This window comes from Lathamus discolor, chromosome 4 (assembly GCF_037157495.1).
Source record: "Lathamus discolor isolate bLatDis1 chromosome 4, bLatDis1.hap1, whole genome shotgun sequence".
NCBI classification, from domain to species: Eukaryota; Metazoa; Chordata; class Aves; order Psittaciformes; family Psittacidae; genus Lathamus; species Lathamus discolor.
This window is the reverse complement of record NC_088887.1, coordinates 29715555-29727842: the sequence shown is the minus strand read 5'-3', so window position 1 is coordinate 29727842 and position 12288 is coordinate 29715555.

The following is a 12288-nucleotide window of genomic DNA, read 5'->3' as shown; positions in this document are numbered from 1 at the left end:
AGGGATGGAGCATTTATGTTCTGGGAACACTGGAGAACTTGCAAGTGCTTTCTTGGGGAGGAAATGTCTTTGGAACTGAAGGGTCTCCAACAATTTCATGTCCTGCACTTTGGTTCCTAAGACGGCCATAAGCAGAGGGGTTAGCCATGATCTATCACCCTGACCCAGATTTCCCAAAGCAGATCTTTCTTCTCCAAGAAATTCCATGTGATTTTCAGAAGTGGACACTTGGAGGACATGACAGAATATCTTAACAATGCCATTCCTTTAACCCCTTTTTCTTGATGTTTTCAATCAGTAATTTTCCATAAAGTATTTACACATGAAGATGGTCTAGCAATGTTACCAGAAAACTCGTAAGGCTAATAAAAGGCCCTGTGCTGGAGCTAATGCAACCATAAGCAATATCAGGGTGTACGTGCACATTAATCAGCAACTCTCAGAATAAAACCAGCTCCACTGAAGTTGAAATCTGCTTTAGTGAACAGCAACTGGGGATCCTGATAATAAAAATATCAGAAGAATAAGTGAACACTTTTTTCCTTTGCATGCTTTCTGTAGTATACCTAATCTGAGATGAAAATGAGATTTTTGGAGTCCAGTGTCAGCAATTTAATCCCAAAGCCACAAGCTGAATACCTCATTGATCTTGGTGTAGGATGTTTTCACTCAGGCTACTTTACTGTTCCTTGGATATCGCAGCTAAACTTTAGTATTGCATCTTGAAAATACCCTTCACTGCAACAAGGTATAACACCAGCTCAGTATTTCTAATGACACACTTCCAGTAAAAGAAGTTGGATTTTTGGGTCCCTGGACTATACTGTGTTCAGGATAAGAATCTGACTGATTTCACACCATTATGTCTGGATTTCAAGGTGGTTTGGTGAGTAGCACTGCAGTCTTAAATAACATAGGAAACCTCCATCAATTTGGAAGATTTAATATTGCCTTGCTGTTATTAATACAGCTCTAGGTACACTCAATTTTAAAATGTAGTAGGGTTGTAGCCCAAAAGGATCTGTGCCTTAAGTAGCACAAACTGGCATAGGTCCATGAAAGACAAATGGATCTATACCAAATTACCTTGCTTTAAGATCTATGTGCAATTTTAATACTGTCAGTATGAATAATCACGAAGATTTGCATGTGTATCCACTTATGGGCACAGAATAATTAAGCTTTCTCTGGTGGGGTTTTCTTTAATATTTTGTTTATAGTGGTGAAATACCTTTCTATTCTTTCCTCCTGGGTTAAACACTTCAAGGCACAAGTAAGTGAAAAATAATGTATTTATCATTGTGAGAAAATCAGCATTGTATAGATTACATACGTAGGAAAGAATCAGCAGTTAGTGTTGTGAAGGAAGGCTAAAGTAATCCAAAGGAGTAAAAATAAATATGCTGATTAACTTCTCAGCTTGTGAATGCATTTTTATTCTTTCCTAAAAGACACTGCCCTAAGTATCATCGTCATAGCTATAGAAGCTGCCCTGCATAAGCCGGATTGTTTCAATTAACCTGCACTTCCAGATAATTAAGAACCACAACAAGTCAAAAGGTATCTAGGAAGGCTGGCAGGGGGTTTCTCCATTACAACATCATTGTTTCAGATCATCTCCTCCTGATCCTGTCTTTGATTTACATAGCGAGTTATTTTGTCATGCTAGAGAGAAAAATAGACATGCTTAGAGCCAGTTTGACTCGTCATATATAATGCTTTCTCCAAAGGGGCATTTTAGCAAATGGTGATGCCAACCCTAATTTTTTGACACAACACAGAAAAATGAAGGATTTTGACTGAGACATATTATACTCTTCTGTTGACTACAGTAAAGGCAGAAAAATGTTTCTACTGGGTCAAATAATGGGGTAGTCATCAGCTAGTTGCAGAGGGCATTCATGCAGCAACGCAATAGAGTGGACAGAATATGAATTAGTCAGGACAAAGCAAAAAACCCAGGCAGAAATGGAGAATATGGGGAATATGCTTTCAACTCACAACATAATGCTAATATCAAGGTCTTCAGCATCATTAGCTATATGAGAGGCAGGAGGAAAACATGCAATATGTTGGTTTACAGATGCCGTAGAGCAGCTGAAGTTTGAACACTGCAGAGGAGAGTCACTTCAAAAATATATATACAAGTTGCTTACAGAAATGCATTTTTTGTAGGTTTTGGGTTATTAAAACAGCTGTAAAAGAATATCATACTAAGGCATATGCTTTAGGACAACACAGTTTGTACGTAGGAACTCTAGCCTGACTCTGAAAGAATATTTCTCCTTGACTGCATTTAATGTACATATATTTTATGTATATTCTTATATCATTCCTTTTGTAATTATAGGAAGTATATTTGATGACAAGCTTGCTTCAGGCATCAGAATATTGAAGAACTTAATCCAAGCCCCAAAGTCAATGGAATGGGCAGACCCCCAAGGAGCTGAACACAGCTGGAAATGAAATGTTCAATCTCAATCCCAGCAAGACCAACATGATGTTAACTGCAAGGGGAGGACCATCTAAGAGCAAGCTCCAGGCTCTGCCTGTTCAACTTGTTGTTGAAGTTAGGATAAATATCTGCACTGCACAATCTACCAACATTTGGATACAAGGCACGAGCCAGAGCTCATGCACCTCATTATCAGGCATGTGAATAGAAGGTACTGGACATACTTTGCTGTCCAAGCTTTTACGTACTACTAAGAAATACAGTAAATTATCCCGAGCAAGAACTGTGTTAGTGATGCTAGACAGTAGAATGGCACAGAGGTATCTTTACGTGGGACGGCCTTGGCAACAAAGGATCCACAGTAGCATGTTACCCTGCTTTATCCATTCATCTTGCCTGCAGATGTGTCCTCCTTATTGGGCTCTGCACCGCCAGCACCCTCTGGGGCAGATCGTATAATGTTGAGGGTTGCGAGGCAAGAGCTGTGTTCACCAGCCCTACCAAGGGCTGGCTTGTATGGACCCAAGGCAGTCCAAGGTAGCTGGATGATGGTGATCTTGGTACTTCTTTGTATATATAAAAGTGCATGTACATAAGTACATACTGATGACCCTTGTCTGAAAATGAAGGAGCTCAAAGAAAGAAAGCTTCTTCGAGTCCACCCAAGACTCAGTGATATTGCAGCCAGTGTTGAGATCTGCCCTTGTTGAAAACCCAGCAATGAGCATGGGTTATTTATCAGTACCAATAATGTTGTCAAGAGCTGTAGCACAGGGAGAGGCTCAGGTGGGTCCTTACATTTCACAAGTAGCACGGTGGAGGGTACAAATGGGACGAAAGATCCCTCTTCATCTCCCAAGGAATAAAATCCTTTTCTTTCCTCTCTGACACATGCCAGCCTCTTAGCACCTAATCAGGCACTGTTTAATTCTTTTCATCTTTTAGTATTTGTGGATATATAAAATGGATCATGCAAGTGCCAAGTAAAAGACAAAACATTAACAAAGCAAACACGATTTCTGTGATCCTTCAAATGCAGAGTTTTAAAACCAAAAACTATAGTTCTTTGCAAATTTAATTTTGCCAGGTGCTACATAAATGGTGATGTGATCTATCAAGATGTAAATCATTAATGCTTAAAAAGAAACATGCATTTTTATGATAAATTTATAGCCTTTATTAAGCAATGTAGAATTTTTTCCAAAATCCTGATTCGCATCTGTGGATGAGTGGAGAAAGGTCCACAGATGCCAAAACCACTCTTGGCACTGCTTATTACAATTCTCGCTGCCCTGGGAGCAGGGTCATTTCAGTCTGGGGTGGACTGAGCTGCGCAATACAGGATGAGCTGCAAGAAGAAGCAGGGCACTTCTGAGGGACCTCCAAAGTTTGCACTTACTCCTAGGATCTGCTGCAGCAGGGAGGTACTTACCACCACAGAGCTGCTCCAGCTGGTAGTAAGAGGTGAGGGCAAGCAGAAGCTCTCCCCACACTTCTTGCAATGCTGACTGCATCAGAGTTGGAAAAGATGTATTTCTGGAGAATCAAGGGAATTAATTCCCTTGCTCTTGTCAATCCAAGAAGAACAGGGCAGAAAATAGCAGGTTCATAACATCCTTTCTCCCTCAGGTCCCACTCAATTTCATCAGTACTGGGGTACTACAATAATAAAGTGAAATACTCTCTTTTTGACATTTAAGTCACTTTTTTGAAATAAGTGTGGAAGGAGAAAAATGAGTTAGGACACATTTAAATAATACTGGTTAGAGATTTGGAACAGTCATTAATTCACCCCACCAGCTTACTCATAATTAATAGTAACTCAATGGCAGAAAAGAGAAATATGCACTGGGGAAACAGTGCAGTTTAATAAAAAATGGCATTAATGCTTCTCCCCTCTGCATTATCTGCTAAAAGGTTTTGGTTGATTTTTTTTCTTCTTCCTTTTTTTTTTCTTTTTTTGTCTGTGAAAAGGAAATATGATGAGCTTTTCAGGGCAGAAGCATTGCTCTTGGTCAAATGTTAGAAGCTCACACTGACTTCACTCATGTTAGTGGAAATTTCTAGATTTCTATTACTGTGACTAAGCAGAAATTGACACAAGTCATCTCTTTAATGGAAGATGTGCAGGGTAATCTATGTATATACAGTAAGTTTTCTTTTTCAGAAAGTCTGTAGTGTATCATACCGGAGAAAAAATATAATGGCTCTTTGCCTGGGAGAGGTTTTCAGTGGGTTGCATTTGAGTTGCAGCTTATTTATGTCTTTTAGCCAAATAGTATGGTGGATAAAAGTATCTACTGCTCAGGGAAAAGCAGTTTTGCAGATTAATGTTAGACCAGCTCAATGGAGTGGATCAATGTTAGATTGTTAAGAGATTCATTGTAGCATTTTTAGTGAAAAGAGTTTGGAAAGGGGAGAACTGCATTTATGGCTTTGGGAACATAAATAAAGAGAGCACTTGAACCAAAAAGAGCTTTTTCAAATGCGATGCTTAAACTTGCTGTAATCATGATGCTATTTTCATTGGCAAAAAAAAAATTATATTTCCTGTGTATTGCAATGCTTTAGTAAAAACACTTGTGCCTTAACATTTTAAACTTTAAAAATTAATTTAATCTCCTCCCATGAAATTCGGTGGTGGTTTGGAAACGCGCTGCTAAAGAAAGAAGATAAAGATTATAAAAATAATCTTTGACTTCAACTGAAGCAACATTGAACGCATGTAAGGGAAACCTAGAATAATTCCACTGAAAGAGCTATCTCCTCTCCCCTGCCAATGCCAGCACGGTGCTCCATCACTCACATCCACCAGCTCTGCTCTGCAGACCAGATTTCTTGTCTCATCATGTCGCCTTCCACAGATCTTGGTAGCTGCTCTCCCAGGATAGCTGTTCTTCATGGGCAACAGCACCCTCAGAGCCATAAAGGTTATTTGTATTCCTGTTGACTGCAGGGATGCTTGAGGCTTGCTCCTTGTGTGTTCCCAGTCAGTGAAGTGGATCAGAAGAGGGCCCGTCTCCGGCACTGGCAGAATTTTTCAGGCACACTGTACAGATCCCTGGTGATGACAGCTCTGGGCGAAGGTCTGCTGGAGGGGCAGCACTATGGTCAGGCACAGGAGAAGGGTTGAGAAGGAGACGCAGTGGAAGGCCAAATGCTGACAGAGCAGCCAAACCCAAGCCTGAAACCAAAGGAACTACTGCGGGTGCCAGGGCATAGGAGATGAAGAACTTGACAAATCATTTGGGCTTTCAGTTCCTATCTCCTTTGGAGTGATATTGATTTTGCAAATGATCTTGAAAGAAACTGTTTGAGCAAGTGGAAAGAGAAAAGGACAAAAAAGGGATGTTTTTGTCTCTTCTACTACTCTTCAGCTTTTTACAAAGGTACATTCGGAGTGAAAGATTTTTTTGAAGATCTGTTGCAAGAGCAGAATGCCTATTTGATGAGGTTATTTTTAGACGATGTGGAAGACACAGCCTTCCCAAATTAATGCTAACTGCAGCCTGTGGTCACAACTCAGTAAGAAAGTAGCTTAGACTGTGTACATATTTTAGTTGTGTTGTGTTGCCCTCAGGACTTTGAGAAGTTACACAGCTAAAATTTCTCAGAACTTGATCAAGAAATTGAGAAAATGTTCAGATTTTCTGGAAAATTTCGAATTTTCCTACATATTTGCATATATTTGTCCTTCTCATATTTTGATCACATCCAAATTCAAAACCAGAATCCTGAAATGGATGCAAAATAGGAAGGAGGTGGTTTACATCCCCAGACTCCATTATGAGGCCCTGATCGCAGACAAGGTTTTAGCTATTAGCTTGATAGTATTCATCATCATGGCCTGACTTCGCGAACGAAGATTTGGGAAGGGCTTTACCCACGCTTACTACAAGTGCGCTGATGACTAAAAAGGCCAATGTGGGATAGGCAAATCCGGTTGCAAAAAGCACAACGAAAGGTCTCCTTGGGTGGTACAGGTGGGGCGTGATTCTTTCTACGTTGTCTTTTCTCCTTGAGACTAGTTCTGCGTGTGTTCTCAAAGGAGACAACAGCATGATGTATGGTGTGTCTCCAAGTCTCCCGAGTGGAGGCCAAGGTGGACCACTGATGGTAGCCAATATGGCCAAAGCTAAGGTATTGTTTCAGGGAATCCTTATATCTCTTCTTTGGGGCACTTCTCTTGCGGCAACCGGTGACAAGTTCACCGTAAAACACAATCTTAGGAAGGCGATGATCCTTCATCCTAGAGATGTGCCCTGCCCAGCGCAGCTGCAATGTCAGCAATATGGCCTCGATACTGGTGACCCCTGCCTGTTCAAGGACAGTAACATTTGACACATAGTCAGTCCAATGAATGTTTAGAGTTGTATGGAGGCAGCGCTGATGAAAGCGTTTGAGGAGTTGCAGGTGATGGCGGTAGGTAACCGATGATTCAGACCCATATAAAAGAGTAGACAGTACAATGGCTCTATAGACACTAATCTTTGTACTTCTCTGTCGTGGTTTAAAACCAACCACAAAAGCCCGTTCACTCACCCCGCCCTGACCCTCCCTGCTCCCGGAGGGATGGGGAGGAGAATCAAGAGAATGTAACTCCTACGGGTTGAGATAAGAACAGCCCAGTAACTAAGGTATAACACAGATCACTACTGCTACCACCAATGATAATATTGATAAGAGAAAATAACAAGAGAATACGATGCCACCACCGAACGAGTTCGACCTCCCCAAAGAGAGAGCATGCCTTTCCAGGTAACTCCCAGTTACCTCCCTGGGCATGACGTGCTGTGGTATGGAATACCTCTTTGGCTGGTTTGGGTCAGGTGTCCTGTCTCTGCATCCTCCCGGCCTCCCCTCGTCCCCGGCAGAGCATGAGACTCACAGAGTCCTTGGCCAGAATAAACATTACTTAGCAACAATTAAAAACAGTCGGTGTTATCAGCTCTGTTCCCAGCTGGAAGTCAAAACACAGAGCTTGCACCAGTTACTAAGAAGGAGCAAAACGGCTACTGGTAAACCCAGGACATTCTCTTCAGCTGTTTATTGCACCAGACTCTTTTATGGAGTTTTCCGAAGGCTCTATATGCCTTTGCTATTCTGTTGTCTATCTCTTTGTCAATCGTGGCATCTGAGGAAATAATGCTTCCCAAATAGGTGAACTGCTGAACTGACTTAAGCTCTGACTCACCAATGGTAATGTGGGGATGGTGATAATCTTCTTGTGGTGCAGGCTGGTAGAGAACTACTGTCTTCTTCAAGCTGACTTCCAGCTCCAAAAGCTCAGCCATCTCTGCAAAGCAAGATGTTAAACGCTTCAGAGCTGCTTCTGTGTGGGCAAGAAGAGCGGCATCGTCAGCAAAAAGCAGTTCATGGATGAGATGATTTAAGGTCTTAGTGTGGGCCTTCAGTCGCCTTAGACTGAATCACAGAATCACAGAATCACAGAATCCCAAGGGTTGGAAGGGACCTCAAAAGATCATCTAGTCCAACCCCCCTGCAAGAGCAGGGTAACCTACAGTACATCACACAGGAACTTGTCCAGGCGGGCCTTGAATATCTCCAGTGTAGGAGACTCCACAACCCCCCTGGGCAACCTGTTCCAGTGCTCTGTCACTCTTACAGTAAAGAAGTTCTTCCTGATGTTAACGTGGAACTTCCTATGCTCCAGTTTACACCCATTGCCCCTTGTCCTATCACTGGATATCACTGAAAAAAGCCTAGCTCCATCATCCTGACACCTACCCTTTACATATTTGTAAACATTGATGAGGTCACCCCTCAGTCTCCTCTTCTCCAAGCTAAAGAGACCCAGCTCCCTCAGCCTCTCCTCATAAGGGAGATGTTCCACTCCCTTAATCATCTTTGTGGCTCTGCGCTGGACTCCTTCAAGCAATTCCCTGTCCTTCTTGAACAGAGGGGCCCAGAACTGGACGCAATATTCCAGATGCGGCCTCACCAAGGCTGAGTAGAGGGGGAGGAGAACCTCTCTTGACCTACTAACCACTCCCTTTCTAATGCACCCTAAGATGCCATTTGCCTTCTTGGCCACAAGAGCACATTGCTGGCTCATGGTCATCCTCCTATCCACCAGGACCCCCAGGTCCCTTTCCCCTTCACTACTTTCCAGCAGGTCAACCCCCAACCTGTACTGGTACATGGGGTTGTTCTTCCCCAGATGCAAGACTCTACACTTGCCCTTGTTAAATTTCATCAAGTTTCTCCCCGCCCAACTCTCCAGCCTGTCCAGGTCTCGCTGAATGGCAGCACAGTCCTCTGGTGTGTCAGCCACTCCTCCCAGTTTTGTGTCATCAGCAAACTTGCTGAGGGTGCACTCGGCTCCCATCAGTACAATATCGAATATAAATGCCGTTTTGTTCATTGAGGTCTACTGTAGCCCTTTGGAGCATCATGCTGAAGAAGATTGTGAATAAAGCTGGTGCGAGAATGCAACCTTGTTTCACACCACTGGTTATTGGGAAGGGCTCAGTAGAGTGCATCGCCATATCTGACTTGGCCTTGCTGATCCTCATGTAACAGAATAATCATTTTGAGGAACTTGGGAGGACAACCTAATCGTTCCAAGATCAGCCACAGGCCTTTTCTGCTCACAGTGTCAAAAACTTTGGTGAGGTCAACAAAAGTTACATAGAGCCCCTTATTCTGCTCTCTACACTTTTCTTGAAGTTGTCCGAGAACAAATACCATGTCTGTGGTATTTCTATTAGCTCTGAAACCACACTGACTTTCAGGTAGAAGTTCTTCTGCAGTAGCAGGTACTAGTCTGTTCAATAGTATTCTTGCAAGAATTTTTCCAGCAATGGAGAGCAGAGTTATACGTCAGTAGCTTGAGCAGTCTGACTTTACACCTTTTTTCTTATACAGAGCGATGATGATTGCATCATGAAAATCTGATGGCAATTGACTTTGTTCCCAGCAGCGCACAACTAGCTCGTGAAATTTAGCATGAAGTGATTGGCCTCCGTGCTTCCAGATTTTGGGTGGGATTCTGTCGACCCCATCTACCCTGCCAGTTTTTACCTGCTGTATAGCCTTAAGAGTCTCTTCCATGTTAGTGGCTATATCTAATTCGTTTTTCACCAGATGTTGTAAAATGTGCTGGATTCCTTCGCCTTGGACTACACAGTTAGCACTAAAGAGTGTTTGAAAATGTTCACACCAACGATTCAGGATGGAGATTTTATCTGTAAGAAGCATTTGGCCATCTGCACTAAGTAAGGGGCTTTGAACCTGAAATGTGGGTCCGTACACTGCTTTCAGAGCCTTGCAGCTTAAGAGCATTAGTTAAACTGCAAACTGCATTATGTCTAACTGGAATCTGATGTTGTGAAACAAGAATAAAGACTTTAAATTCCTGTGTAAAGGACCCTGTGTTACCATTTATAATATTAATATGCTGTGTGACAAGAACAGGCTTTGATTGCACACACTACCTTTCATTCTCAAAGTATTCCAACACATCTTAACAATGAATTCATCCAAATATTGGTGATGCAATGAATGAGTAAGCAAATGTGACAGCCAGTATGAGCTGAACAACAGCTCACATGTTAAGGCTCTGGGCATTCAAACTTGCTTAACTGGGAGAAAAAAGATTGGGAAGAGACCCTGGCTTTTTTCCTGCTCTTTCTGAACGAAGTCCAAGAGGAGATTAAGATTTGAGTGTATTGATAACTGGAGACTGGTAAGATGAACTGTACTGAGACTTCTCATGTTAAAATATCAGCCAGAAATAAAGCTTCCTGTAAAGCATGCTATGATTTTGTGGGATATAGCTTACTCAGTGATTTACTATGTTGCAGGCAACAAAGTACCTGTACGGATTAGAGCTTACTGTAAACTTAGAAACCTGGAGGATACTTCCAGGGAAATTTCAGTCAATGTAAATTTTCTTCTGTTCCTTTAAGTTTCAAAATTTCTAATTTTAAAGTCTTTTTTCAGAATTATTTTTAGAAGAGGATTTTTTTTTAAATCTCAAGGTAGGTGGTTCAAGATTCTCCCCCCATCTGTCAGTTTTCCTGTGAAAAAATGTAAAAACACAACCTTCCACTTCTGTGTCTGCTCCGACCAGTACAGTACAGAGGGGTCATATACACAAATAAAACCAGAACTGAGAAAACAAGATCTTCCACAATAGCCAACGGACTATTTGTCACTTTATAGTTTGGCTAGTCTTTGCAGCATTACAGCCAGTTTGGGGTTTTCCATAACCATTGGTAGTTTTTCAAAAGCCATTGCTCCTTACGTGTGAAGCCATGGAATGCAACTTAGGTGATGCTTAGCCACACCCTGAAGCAGAAGCTAGAACCTCTTTCAAGCTTCCTAAGAGTCACTCCTGCCACAAGGGGTTAGCAGACTTCGAGCTGTTTAGGTTTCTACTATTGGTACCAAGTGGTCACAAACCTCTACCACCCTCTCACAGTTATTACTAAGCTCTCGTTTTTTTTCCCATTCTTTTCAGTCCCTGTTCTTAAGGGCTTCAAAGAAGCAGATGGCTAAAACCAATGGTATTTCCAAAAGTCTAAAGCTCTGGCCAACTTCTTATCTCACTGAAATGAACGCTGTGGTGTCTTTGACTTCTGCAGGAACCCATTTATGTTGAGGACAAGTGGTTCTGAAAACATCAGTAGGTGTATTTTCCTGATGAAATATTTTCCTTTTCTTCTTTCAAAATAGTACCATTTCTCAGTCAAGTGGAACTAATATGACTTCCCTTTGGAAAACAGTACTTGCTGTTATATCACTGTTATTTGTCGTGCCAGCATGACTGTGAAAATGAAGTGTACCAGTCCAGTCAGAGCTACTTCTACGGCATGGTTTGTACAGTAGCTAAATGTGTACCTGAAGGGTGGCTGTTATTAGCCATTGCTCAGTGGCTGAGATTTTCTGGAATTAGGAGATGCACGCCTTCTCTCATTCGATTTGTGATTTGAAAGGTAATGACCGATTATAGAACTGTGCAAAAGTTACTGAGCCATTCAGTCCAGTCTAGGGGGGCCTGACAGATTCCTTTTCTGCCTCCTAAGTGAAAGTGTACACGTAGTTATTAACCACACCAGTGATTTAATCTAATTGTAACTTTTAGCTGGTGTGACATGCATGAGACAAGTGAAGGTACATGGTAAGCCTGTCTCTTACTCTCTCTTAGGGCATGTCCCACAGAGCAAGGGATGGGGGCTGTTGGTCACACAGAGATGTGAAAAGGGGGTGTGGGGCTGGAGCAGGGATGCCAACATTGCAGCTGACACATGAATCTGTGGAGCGCTGGTGACCCCAGAGGAGGCACAGGCCAAGCTATGTGCTGGCACTGTGGTAGGGAGCAGGAGACGAGGCATGAAAGCTAACGGGAAAAGTATTTGCGTTACCCTGGGGGCTGGCAGTGAGCTTGTGCCTGCCAGTGAATTGAGCTCTGATCCTTAGGGAAGGGTGCCTCTTAGGTAAACAAACAAAAATAAACACCATGGGCAAAATCCTCCAAGGTGCAAGTCAAACGTGCTGTAAGACATGTAAAGCGGGGCACTAACTAGTACCCTGGCTGAGAATCTCAGTAATGAGAACTCCTGAATAGCCTAAATTGCTCCGTAAACAGTAGAGGCAGGCTTTTCAGGAAACATTTGAGACTGACTGGGAGATATAATGTAGGCGCTTACATTTCCATTGCTCTTCAGCATGTGCTGCGACTGCTCCGAGGAGTTAATTTCTGGAACAATAGTTAGACAGACTGGAGGAGAATACAAAATAAACAGATTTGAATTATTTCAAATTTGGATCTCAGCTATGTAATTTTAGTTCTGTTGCTAGGTGGGAGT